Genomic DNA, 13,552 nt, shown 5'->3' on the forward strand with positions numbered 1-13,552 from the left:
GCTGCTTTACACTTATCTATAGAGTCCAGCCAGGCCTATTTTTGTTGCCTGTCCTCAAGCCACTTCTTCATGTCGCAGAGGGAAAGAATGCTAATAATTCCCCATACTCTAGGTAATAGTCAAAACAGTTTAGGCTAGAAAATAGTGAGATGATCACTGATTGCTTGAAATTGAGAAGCCGATTCAGGTATATTTATGATCGTATCACATTTAGCACTATCCCCTGAGGGTGTTCAGCAGACTTGATTTGGAACCCTTAGCCACTTTCTCCAGGTGCAACTTTAAACAAGTATTTGATCTTGGACAAGTTATATAACCTCTGAGCTCACCATCTGCATCTGATTAAGTAGAATATGGTCAAGTGGCAAACTGGATTTTTCATGTTTTGAGCTGTGTTCTCATTTTGATCCCCCTACTTTTTGAAAGTACTTAGGATAGAAATGAAATATTCCTGGAAGTTTGGCATGTGGCTAGAGGTGGTATTTCTTGGGCTCCTTAGTAGCTGGTGTAAATTTGCCTGTCTGAATCTGTGACTGTCTCAGAGAGACACTGTGTTCTGCAGAGGTAGGGCAAGTAGTGTGATAGAACCAGTTAATATGTCAGAAAATTATGTCCTGGGAAGCATAAGGGATTCTTTTTTTAAGTTTTTTTTTGATGAGTAGACCTGGTTCATAAATTGTAGTTACTCAATTATTTTGGCCCAGAATTGGATCCTGAATAACTGGACTCTTTCTCTTTAACTGACTCATGGGCAGGGACAGCATAACATTTTTTGGTACCTAATCACTTGGTATTGTTTCTGTGAGCATTTCTTTTTTTGTTTATAAATATCTTGGCTTCATCTAATTACTTCAGACACCCTGATGCTGCTTTGAGTCTACTGTTACCATCAGCTCAGGGCGGGCAAAGCAGCCTTCATATAAGGGTTAGAAGATCAAGCCACTTGCTGTGTTAATGACTTAGTCTTCACTTCTATCACATACAAATTAAGTTATTATCTTTGTGCTTTTGTACAAATGGAAAGGAAGCGAAACTCCCTCTGGCACTCTTCTCTCTTCTGATTTTTCTGTCTTCCTCCATCTTAGGCTTAGCAGTGCTTGCTTCCTGGATAATGGGAAGGCCTTTCTTTGACTGTCTAACCATAAATAGCGTTTCTGTCCCACAGACTCCAGAGAACTTGCAGGTTGACCTCAAACAAAAAATCCACCAGGGAAGACACCTTAGATGTGGTAATATGTACCTGAAATAATATCTACCCTGCAGCTGGCTACTGCTTGCTTCTCTCTCCTACAGCATTTTATTTTATACATATAGGAATTCTTAGACTCTCAGACAGATTGCTTGACAACAATGATCTCTGAATTATCTTGCCAGCAAGCAAGATCATTATGTGGTATTTACAGTCAGGATGTTAAAGCATTCTAGAATTCTGCTTGCATGTAATATACTACTATGTGTTTTTTTTTTCCCCACAAAGATAATATTTCCCTTTTTCATAATACCTTAAATCACAGGCATGCATTGTTTACTTCAATATTCACATGCATATATTGACAGGCATATTATATTTAGTTGAGGAAGTGTTTCCTGAAGCATTGTTCAGTGGTTTGTATGTAATGGGCACAAGTCTGTTGATCATACAGTTCTTTGAGGCCTGTGGTTATTGTACTTGGCTTCCTATTGATTGAATTGTGGTAGAAATGACAATGTAAACATCTCATGTGCTCTTGGACTTCTGAATAGTAAGTTAACAGCTGGTTATATGATTGGGGAGGTACTTGTAGTATAGTATTTTATGGGCATTAGATATGTACTTGGCTTTGCCTAAGAGAAGCTTATTCTGAACCCAGGGCAGCCAGAAATAAGCCAGGAAGCATAAAGTTCCCTTCCTTCTCTATGGATATGGTAACAAGAGAAGAATTATAACTACTTTGATTTTTAGTTTTGATTTTCTAGTCAGCAACTCATTATAAAAAGAATGTACTTTACTTATTTTCTTCTAGATTAGAAGGAGATTGATGAAGCAAAGTAACAACATAGGTCAGGTAAGTGGATTTTTCATTTATGTAGAGTTTATAGTTTCTCTGTATTCCCAGTGGGATGATCTAAACAGTCTAGCCACCTTGTAATGTAAGAAATATTTGGGGGGCTGGGAATGTGGCTTAGTGGTAGAGTGTTTGCCTAACATTCATGAGGCCCTGGGTTCAATTCCTTATCACCACAAAAACAGAAAGTGGCACTGTGGCTCAAGTGGTAGAGTGCTAGCCTTGAACAAAAGAAGTTAGCCATAATGCTTAGGCCCTGCTGAGTTCAAGCCCCAAGTCCCCCCCCCCCCCCGAAAAAAAGAAAATAAATATTTGGACCAGGTGTTGGTGAGTCAAGCTGCTCAGAAGGCTGAGATCTCAGGAATGCAGTTCATAGTTAGACAGGAAGTCCTTGAGACTCTTATTTCTGATTAACTACCAAAAGCACTGGGTATAGAGCTGTGGCTCATGTGGTAGAATGTTATCCTTGAGTATTAAAGCTCAGAGACAGTGTCTAGGTCCTGAGTTTTCAAGCTTCAGACCTGACAAGCACACACAAATAGATGAAATAATCAAAGCTATATGTATACCATTTCATTAATTTAGTTACACATGTATATGGAACAATCATGCATTTACTAAAAAGTACTACCACATGCTTTTTTCCTACTTTGAATTTTTTCTTTGCAAGAGTCATTTTTTTGAAGCACTCAATATTGTTTCCACCGCATGTGTTTACTTGGGCTCTTAGAGGTTCAGCACTTTCAGAATTTATACATGATGCTGTGATTGGAAATTCTATCCCAAGCCACAAGTAACCATTTGCATAATGTTAGTTCCTCTTTTCATTCTTTCTGTGTAGATGAACATTGAAGATCTCTACTGTGTAACAGTTTGTAGAAATGCTTTGTTAAATCATTCTCTTTTTTTCCTTTTTTCTTCTGTCCTTCCTCTATTTTACTTCTCCTGATTTTGAGGTAATTTCATGTGCAATGTTAATAACTCAAATAGTACTATAACCTTTGTGTTTTGTACTTCCATTGCTCTTTTGCTTAAAGCTAGCCTTTTTCAGCTCTCATAGTTGTATTTTTTAGTGTCTACCAACCTATTTGTAAACACCACAGAATATGCTTTAAGTGCCATCTATTGCTTTTAAAACGTTTTAGGGTTATATATTGATTTGTTGCTAAGGATTTAATTCTCACAGATGATACTTTGCTAATTGTCTCTCCCTCCTTTATTCATTCCCTCCCTCGCTCCCTCCGTCCTTGTCCATTTTTCCCTCTTGATGTTTGAACTCAGGACTTTGGGCCTGGTAGATGGCACCATGCCTATGCCCCAGTCCTTGTTGTTTTGGTTATATGGTCTCAGGGTTTTTGCCTGGGCTGACCTGAACTGCAAGCTCCCTCCTCAAGCTTCCTGCACAGCTAAGGATGTTCCTGCCACCAAGTCCACCATATTTTTTTTTTTTTTTGTTGAGATGAAAAGCCTCACTAACTTTTTGCCCAGACTGGCCTGGAACCACAATTTTTTTGATAGCTTCCTGAGAAGATGGAATTAAAGATATGGTCCAGACTTTGTCTATGTTTAAAATTGCATTACTTAGGTTTTTGTTATTGTATGGTAGGAATTCTCTATATATATCCAATGCCACAGAACTTTGGTTTTTATGTTTTCTTCTAGGATTTTCATAATTTTAGATCTTACTCTTAGATCTTTAACCCATTTCTGAGTTAATTTTCAGACACAGCACAAAACAAGAATCTAAAATTTTTATATATGTATGTGTATGTGCTTGAACTCAGAGCGTGAGCACTAGCCCTAAGCTTCTTTTGCTTAGGGCTAGTGCTCTACCACTTGGGCCACAGCTCCACTTCTAGCATTTTTAGTAGTTAATTGGAGCTGAGTCACATGAACTTTCCTTCCTAGGCTGGCTTTCATCCATGATCTTCAGATCTCAGCCGCCTGAGTAGCTAGGATTACAGGTGTGAGCCACAGGCACCTGGGAAATTTTGTTTTTTTACAGACTTTAGTCATTCTATTTTTTATTAGTTCTTCCCATCCTTCTAATAAACCAGAAGCTCTCTTTCCTGAGCCTGTCTTTTTTTGCATCTCAAATTTAACAGTTGTCTCTTGGGTCCAGCTGCTAACATGTCTAGATTCCTATTGTCTGTTCTGATAGTGTCTGTTTCTTTTGTTCTTGTGGGTTGATATCTTTTCTCTTTTTCCTGTCACTTTAATAGGGACATTGAGGGAATCCTAAGTTAAACAGAATTGTTCTATTTGGCGTTTATAACCCCCATATTTATATCGCTTTTTATTTATTTATTTATTTATTTTTTGGCCAGTCCTGGGCCTTGGACTCAGGGCCTGAGCACTGTCCCTGGCTTCTTCTAGCACTCTGCCACTTGAGCCACAGCGCCGCTTCTGGCCGTTTTCTGTATATGTGGTGCTGGGGAATCGAACCTAGGGCCTCGTGTATCCGAGGCAGGCACTCTTGCCACTAGGCTATATCCCCAGCCCTCAGATTTATATCGCTTTTTAAAACAATATCTGAAATACTTTTTTAAAAAAGAATTTTATATTACAAATCTTTAGGTTCAACTTTCTTTGTTCCTTTTTTTTTGGCCAGTCCTGGGCCTTGGACTCAGGGCCTGAGCACTATCCCTGGCTTCTTTTTGCTCAAGGCTAGCACTCTGCCACTTGAACCACAGCGCCCCCTCTGGCCGTTTTCCATATATGTGGTGCTGGGGAATCGAACCCAGGGCCTCATGTATAGGAGGCAAGCACTCTTGCCACTAGGCCATATCCCCAGCCCCTCTTTGTTCCTTTTTGTTAATCATTTGGTCAAATACCAAAATTGAGAGACACAGGGTAAAAAAAGACAAACAACTACAAAAGCAATACTTGCAAAACTGTTTGGTGTAAGTGAACAGAACACCCCAGGGGAGGAAAGGGAAAGGGGGAGGGGGGAAGGGATATGAGGGACAAGGTAACAAACAGTACAAGAAATGTATCCAATTCCTAACGTATGAAACTGTAACCTCTCTGTACATAAGTTTGATAATAAAAATTTGAAAAAAAGACCCACAAGCATCTAGAGCTGGCACTAATTAAGTTTACTTTCCAAACAGTACTTAAAACAAATGGCAAATATTGTCCTATGACTATGTATTTAGTGTTGCTTTGAATTTAAGACCATATCCTATTTCCTTTTTATTGAGCTAAAACTATGTGCTTCATCTTTGGGTCTATAAATTATATATGGGTATCATGAGGAAGTAATATTCTTTATGTAATATGTAAATAAACATTCAATATTGCTTTGAAACTATAATTGAACACTTTTGAATTAAGAGAATCCTAGATTAAAAAATGATATTAGTGTGATAGTTGCTTTTTGTGACTGTATTTGATTATTTTCGGATGTAATGTACCTTCATACTCATAGGATAAAGAATGATTGAATGGCTTGGTATAACTGGGTTCGGAAGAAACACCTAGTGGTGATTCCATTGAAAGGGGTGACATTGATCAAGATGCAGTGTGTTTATAAACTGTTCCGTTGAACTGCATCTCTTTTGTACTGCTGTACTTGGAGATAATAAAAATATACTTAAAAGAATTCTTTGTAGAATTAAGTCTGTTAGCTTGTTCAGGCTAGCAGTTATTTTACTTTCTATGTAGATATCCCTATGATTTTAAAATTTTTCATGTTCAACAATGGCTTCAAGGATGGTTCATGATTCTTGACGTGAGGTAGTGGAACAGCTTTCCTTTCCTTTTTTTTTTTTTTGATATATGGGAGATAGAACTTACAGCCTAGTTCATAATAAGAAAGTATTCGACTGCTGAGCTACCTCCTTAGCTCTTAGTTTTCACACAGTACTCAATGATGTAGGCCTTATGGGAGTCAGAAAAGCATTAAGAGCCCACATGGTAGATATTGTGTGTGTGTGTGTGTGTGTGTGTGTGTGTGTGTGTGTGTGTGTGTGTGTGTGTAAGGGAGAGGAGAGAGAAGAGAGAAATGAGTTACTGTTTAAATGAAACACAATCAGAATAAAAATCAGTATTTTTCTAGATAACATAGATTCCATATTCTATCACATGTGAATACAAATATAGATGGCTAAATAGGGGAATGGTGGAAGGACTGACACTAAGATTGTCTACATAAATTGATGTGTTGAACTGGAACTTTGTACAACTATTTAAAGATAGTAATATATATTTAAAAATCCTAAATACTATCTTTGTTCTTCATCATATGTAAAACATTATTGCTAGCTTCCTTATAATGCACATACCCATATACTCACATATGCATGTATGTGTACATGTATGTGTGCATGTATTTAAATATTACTTTATGAGGTTACTATGTTGACAGAGAGGTGACTGTCTTCTTATAAGATAGCTTGTAAAGAGTGTAACTCACTGGGTGGCTTTGTTTTCAGTTGAAGTAGTGTTCTTAGTTTGTGATCATTATTTGTTGGCCCTTAAAATTAGCTGATAAATACATGAAAGGAAAAACACCTGTGATAGAGGACTCATGAAAACTTTTAATTAAGTAAAGTGTAGTTAAGGACAATAAAAATTAAAAGGCTAAAAACATAAAGAAAAAGTGAGAGGTGGGAGGTGATAAAAGCACAATGTCAACTTTTGTTTCCCAATTAATTAAGACATTTTTATCTCTGTTGAGCTCTACTGAACTTGTAAGGCTCTTTTAGCTTTCAAATTTTATGATTCCACTTTGAAGTTTTGCTTAAATTGCTCCTTTGTTCTAGGCACACCATTGAGTATCTGGTTGGGCAACTTATGAAATACAAGACAAGACCTTGCCTCAGGAAGCGTACATGAGAATAATTTTAAAGGACCCTATTGATAGATGCCAAACAGTACCTGTCAGAGGTATGTAATAACCCAGAGCTTGGATTGAACCTGGTGTGGCCCACTTGATTGGACTGAATGTGGCTCTTCTGAGGGGCTGGAGACTGCACTTTGGCCTGCTGTTCTTGAAATGTGGTGGTGGGTGGGGTGGAATGTCACTTCTGGCATAATTCTGATTTGCCATGCAATTGAAGGACAACAAAGAAGTTGAATGGGCTGGGGATTGGCCTAGTGGCAAGAGTGCTTGCCTCATATACATGAGGCCCTGAGTTCAATTCCCCAGCACCACATACACAGAAAACGGCCAGAAGTGGCGCTGTGGCTCAGGTGGCAGAGTGCTAGCCTTGAGCAAAAAGAAGCCAGGGACAGTGCTCAGTCCCTGAGTCCAAGGCCCAGGACTGGCCAAAAAAAAAAGAAGTTGGAGATTATATTTGACTCAGGCCAGATGAAAGTGCTAAGAAACATTTAGCCAAAGACCTCATTGCCTTCTTTCCTGAGAGTAGAACATTTCATGTGGAAGCTCATCAAATGTGTGCCCTTTGAAAGAGATGCTTTTATTGGCTTTCTCATACTGTTGAGCATCATTCAGGCTGTTTCTGATTGGTCAGTGGCTGTACTGATTCCCAGTTAATCATTTATTTTGAATTGTATCCTAGATCCTGTTTTACCAAGTGAAATGCCTTTCAATTTTATCTTCAGGTAATTTTTTTTTTTAATCACAAGAATCAGTCTTACCATTGTTTCATGTCCTGTGGCCTTTAATGGATGCCTGGCTTTTGATGCTCCAGCTCTTAAGCTCATGTCATGCTGTATGTCAACTTGGTCCTTTAAGTGTTTTTGTTTTTTTTTTTCCTCCTCCTCTATCTAATAACAACACTGTAAATGTTCCCTGTGCCAAACATATTTTCATTTTTGGTCATTACACCATGGTGAAGCATTAAACAAGTCCCTTTTGGTGCATGAGGAAATTGAGGTTCCATGTGATTAAATATCTGGCCTACTGTTTCCCAGAGAGAAAGGTGGAGAAAAAGGATATAGCATAAGTTAACAGTTTAACACTTTTTTGAATAAATTTGACAAGGAAAGTTAACTCATAAAGGAAATATGGATGTCATTTTTTTATGTAGGATTTTTAAGTCTTGGGACATTCTTTGTATTATATTAAAATGATGTAGGTATGTTTTCATATTTACTCTTTCCTGTATTAATATGAGATAGAAACCATAGTAGATACAAAGAATAGACAAGTAATATCTAATTTCCTTGGACTCTATTTCTTCTGAAATATTTAGTGGAAAGATGTTTATTAATATATTCACTTACAAATTGCCACACAGTCTAAAAATTAGTTGCTTAGAGCAATTTTTGAAGTCTTGATATTTTCACATTCTATTGCTTTTCCTTTCTTTCAGGAGTCAAGCTGACTTTGGGTTCTGTTTCAGGTTCAAGCCTGGCTGAGAATGGGCAGATAGACAGTGAAAAATATATAAACAATATCTACCTATAATCTCTCCTCAGGCTTGTTCTTCTCAAACTTGTTCTCCTGTAAAAGAAAGTACAGAGTTCTGAGTCTCATCCCTCCTGTTGATTTATAGCAAATATTTTTTCTTTTGCTTTTTTACTACTTAATCAGCTATTTGCCAACTCTGCCATTATTTCAGGACCAAAAAAATTGATTAAAGGCTTCTTGTTATCTTTAATAAAAAACATTTATTTATTGTTAACTAAGTGCTGTTTGTTTATGTGCTAAGGTCTTTACTTGCATGCTCTCTGGTGAAAACCATGGCATTCATGGGGCCTTCTCCACTTTCCTGCACTAAGTAGCTTTTGGCTGTACTTTTCTGTCTAGGGCTTCCTTTAGACACTGCAAGCAGTGGACAAAATTGACAGGAAGCAAACAAAACCTGTACAAAGGGTTTTGATAAGCTAAATAAATGAGATGTGTCCTCAATAATAATCAGGGTTTCTGGAAATAAATAAAAAGGAGGGAGGGGGGAAAAGTGGATTGGGAGTATAGCCTGAATGGTGTGTTGTGTGTGTGCTTGTTTGTATATGTATGAGAGTACACGTATGCACACGCACGCACTCTTAATATACAGTAAGGAGGCCAGTAAGGAGGCCTCAGTGAAGAGAACACCCATTCAGAGCAGGAAGGAGGAAAGGGGATGAGCCTGCTCTTCCTGGGCCAGAACATCCTACAAAAGAGGATTGTCTATGTACAGAGGTCCTCAGTCTTTTCCGTAATTTGCCAGAAACTCAAGCACAGCCTTGTCCAAAGCTACGCTTAGGACAAGCTGGTTCCACGAGCTTTGTCATAATCAAAGCCTGCACTGATTGTCTCAGGATACTCAAAAAGGACATTTTTGTTTATTTTAGGAAGGCTTTTAGCACCTAGTTATACATCATGAGCTGATATTTAGCCATATCTACTCATAAGCAAATATAATAGACAGATGGTAGATAAATCTATTAGTTTTCTGCACTAAAATAATGAAACACTAAGATTATAACCTCTTTCTCCATAACGAAAGGTTAAAAAACCTTTAAGCACTAAACTTTCTACTTTTTTTCTCTTTCTCTTTAAATTTACATTTCTTTTTCTTTAAAGATCCACTGTTTCTATTTTATATGTAGAATCTAAAAGGAATTATTTTGGAGGCACTAGCATGGTTAGAATACATGACAGCAACAGAGATACAGGATGGTATTTCCCTGTTCAAGTGAGTGGCACTTCTAACCAGAGGTTGTGTAAGTGGATAATGACACAGGAACCCAAAGACTTCCTTGGCGGACCCTGGACTGGGCACCTCTTTCCCACTCTTCTCCTTAGAGGCAGGACATAGAGTTACTGCTGCAGTTATTCTGTATCATCTGTCTGCATGCTCAATGTATTTGGGGTGAATTGAGTCCATATGTGCTTCTTTACTTCCTTGGCCAGAATGAAGGAAAAATGTCTTAAAATTCTTTTGAGATAAAGTACTTGCCAATGAAAGTGCTGTTTATGGTATTGTGACTTGGATATTAACTACTTAAGTAACCTTTGAACCTATTGAAATACTTTGCTTATGCACTGCATTCTGGGTCAGTAAGTGAAGTGAAGTGGGGTTTTGCTACAATGAAATGGGATCCCCCCAAGGGAGGGGATTCCTGGTTCCCCCAAGAGCCCACTTCACAGTCTCCAGCTACAAGATGATAAAAAGATGGATTTATTGGGGAAGTAAAAAGTTAACAAAAAGTGAACTGACTGGCCCTGGTCTCAGCTCAGACTCGGGAGCTGAAACTGTGCCCACGTGTGGCCTTCCAGCCTGGTTATAAGGCAAACATCACAGTCAAACTTGCCACATGCAGGTGGCCAGTGAGGATACAGCACTTACAGAGCACGCTAGGCCGCACACAGGTGGCCAGTATAGTTACAGTCTGTCTCATAGTATCTGTTTGGACCAACCTATCATTCTAGTTCGAATTGTCATATAGATTTGACATCAGGTGTATATGCCCACTCTGGAGGGCACGTGGACTTGATGTCAGGTGGATATGCCATGGGAGGGCACAAACATCCTAGGCCTCAGGTGGTCAATTGACATAACTTACCATAATAAAGGGGAGCTTCCCTGGATAAGGTGGGGGAGATCTTAGTGAAGATGGAGTTGGCTTCTGCTCTAATCTGAGCTGGAGTCAATCTGATGCCCCTCCACAGTTAATGATGGCACTGGCCAGATCTGACCTCCCTATTACATAAGAACCTAGCTTAATGTAAATAATATGGTGTTATTTTTCCCTTGGAGCAAGTTTGTGAGGATGACTGAAATGTTAGTTAAAGTTAAAAAACTTACTTAGCCTAGGTGAAATTATTTTCCTTTGTGTAGACCATTGATTGTTTTCTGTGTAAGAAAAGGAGTAAGTAAGCATAAGATTATAGTTAATTAATTCAAGTGACATTCACAGGAGGAACTCTTAGTGAATTTTAAATGCTAGGAATAAAAACAAGCATTTGGTAATCATTGAGTTCTCTGGCCTTTAGCAGTGGTGCCATCCAGGGTTTGTGGGGTTTTTTTTCCTCATAACTTTTATTTGTATTTACTTCTTTTTGTTTGTTTGCCAGATCTTCATCTTTATTGCCCACCATTCACTGTTAATGTTAGCATTCCTCTGAGTGTTGTAGATTCTGTGGGTTTATAATGATGCGGGTTTGGAGGGAACTTGGGGAGAGGATGAGGAGCCTCAAGAAAGCAGGAAGTGCTGCAAGCTAGGTAAACCATCTCATGAGATGGTTTTATATCACAGTTGAGGTTCCAAAGAGTATAGCCCGGTTCATCCTGACTCTTCATGTTGAGGCTCTGAGCCTTCAGGTCCACTGTGCATGAAACTATGGGCCTGAGCATGCCAGGTATAGGATGTGTTGTTAGATAAAGTTGCCTAATATCCTTTGCTATGGACAAGATCATTTTGTTTAAAAAAGGAATATAGCTAAAAGTTCAGTGATACAACAAGGTGATTCTAGTTGATAATGCATTATTGTCCTGTAAATTGCTAAGTGGGCATTTTAACTGTTTTTACAACAACAAAATAAGTGTGCAAGGGAATACATATGTTAATTAACACAATGCATTCCTTTATAGAGTATTATAGGCATTTCAAAGCAGCTTACAAGATAAAGATAGACTGTATTTGTCATTTAAACATAAATATTTGAAAATGAGAAAGAAAATGTGAGATATTTTTCCCTGAGCTAATTAACATGGCTGTATGGAGAAAGTTACTAAAATAACTTTTCATTTCTTAAAATTATTGTCTTTCAAAAAGAGTAACTGAATTTGTTATATTTGCTTTTTACTTATTATTTATCAATTTTAAATAAATGTTATTTTTTTGAGGGAGAAGAAATGCTTTACTTTCCCTAAGTGGGGTCTTAAATTCATGTTTTCTGGCATGCAGTGATATCTCCAGCTTGTCTTTTGAGCTAGTGTCTCAGTAACTTTTTGCCTGTGCTGGCCTTGAACTGCAATCTTTATTCCTGTCTCTCCCTCTCAAGTAGCTTAGCGTGTAGGCAATTCTCCACTATGCCCAGGCCTATACTTTTAATATATAGAGCAGTAATGAATACTTTAAAGCAGTAAAGGAAAACGTAGTTGTTCAAATTTATGTACACATTGGTTATTAGTAGGGCTCCTCATTCTTTCCTATAGATTCAAATTTACATCTGGTTATCATTTCCAGTCACCTCAAATAACTTCTTCTAACATTGCTCACAGTGTGGGTGTTTATTGGCAGTTGGTTCTCTCAGTTTTCATTTGTTTGAAAATAGTTTTATTTTTCCCCCCATATTTTTGAAAGAGAACTTTTTGTTGTTTATAGAGTTTTAGCTTACTTCATCCATGTCCTCCTTCCTTTTATTCTTAAAAATTTTTGCTTATTGTTTCCTGGCCTCCTGTTTCTGATGAAATGTCTTTCATCATTCCTATTATTGTTTTCACTCATGTAAGATGATCTTTCCATTTTAAAGATTTTTGTTGTTATCTTTGGATTTCATTTTTGGGTGAGGTTTTTCTTGTGGTTAACTGAATTTCCTGCTTTTGGGGTATTAATGGTTTAGCTTGAGTATGATGTGTTTTTACACATAAATTTCTTTGCCCGTACTTTCCTTTACATGTCTCACAACTCCTGCATTATAGGTCCTTGCAACTCTTAAAATAATTTTTTTCCTACACTTTTTTATATTAACATATGGTTTACACATCTGGAATCTAGATCCAAAATGCTCCAAAAGCCCAATTTCTTCTTCTCTTCCACCCTCCTTGAGCAAAAAGAAGCCAGGGACAGTGCTCAGGCCCTGAGTTTACAGCCTAGGACTGGCCAAAAAAAAAAAAAAAAAAAAATTCTGTCAGCAAAGCTATGTTAAATAATAACAGTATTACCTTGTTCCACATTTTCCTATGTGTAACACTTCTTTGAAATAGCTTTGAAGTATTATTTAATCAGTAGAGGGTTTATTTTGTTTGAAATAATTTAAAACTACTTCATAAAAGTTGTTTTTACTATATAAAAATTAAGAAAACCTTTTCCTAATCCTCTTTTTGGGCCATTGCCTTGGTTTTAATTTATAAGCTTATAGTTCATGGAGTGTGTGTGTGTATGTTTGTGTTTGTGTATGTATATGTGTGTGCATTTGTGTGTGTATAATACATAGAAGCTATGTAGTATATGGACTGTATTATATGTGTTACTATATTGTTCCATGTATTATATAGCTTATAGTATATGTACTTTACCAACTTATATTTCTGCTGCTTAGTTCAGTTTTTTTAGTATATGTGTGAATGCTGTATAGTTGGATATGCTATGTGGATTTAAACTCTGAAAAAATTGAAATTTATGATTAAAGTTAGAAAAAATAATCTTCGGTGAAAAGAAATTTGTGGATATTTAATTTCATTTAAAGCTGCTTAGCCAAACATCTTTGAATATGTTAAGGCCTGGGAAAATATAAGCTATATTGTTAACTAAAACTCACTTAAAATTTTGGTGTGTGTGTATGTCACTACTGGGGTTTTTAAACTCAAGGCCTTGCTGTTGTTTCTTAGCTTTGTTGCTTAAGGGTAGTGCTCTACAACTTGTGCTACAACCCTGCTTTTGGAATT

General features: G+C 37.4%; 1 protein-coding gene across 13 annotated transcripts in view; it reads left to right on the plus strand.

The window, feature by feature from the left end:
• The window catches only part of Sgms1 (sphingomyelin synthase 1), a 250,008-nt gene that overhangs the window by 129,591 nt on the left and 106,865 nt on the right, over positions 1-13,552 (plus strand). For 10 of the 13 annotated variants that reach the window (XM_048338764.1, XM_048338763.1, XM_048338767.1 and 7 more), the window contains 2 exons: positions 2,004-2,045; positions 6,812-6,935. The gene's annotated coding sequence lies outside the window, so the exon portion shown is untranslated. The remainder of the gene's footprint in view (positions 1-2,003; positions 2,046-6,811; positions 6,936-13,552) is intronic. The other 3 variants (XM_048338773.1, XM_048338772.1, XM_048338774.1) reach the window with 1 other exon arrangement.

Source organism: Perognathus longimembris, chromosome 2, assembly GCF_023159225.1.
Source record: "Perognathus longimembris pacificus isolate PPM17 chromosome 2, ASM2315922v1, whole genome shotgun sequence".
Classification (NCBI taxonomy): Eukaryota; Metazoa; Chordata; class Mammalia; order Rodentia; family Heteromyidae; genus Perognathus; species Perognathus longimembris.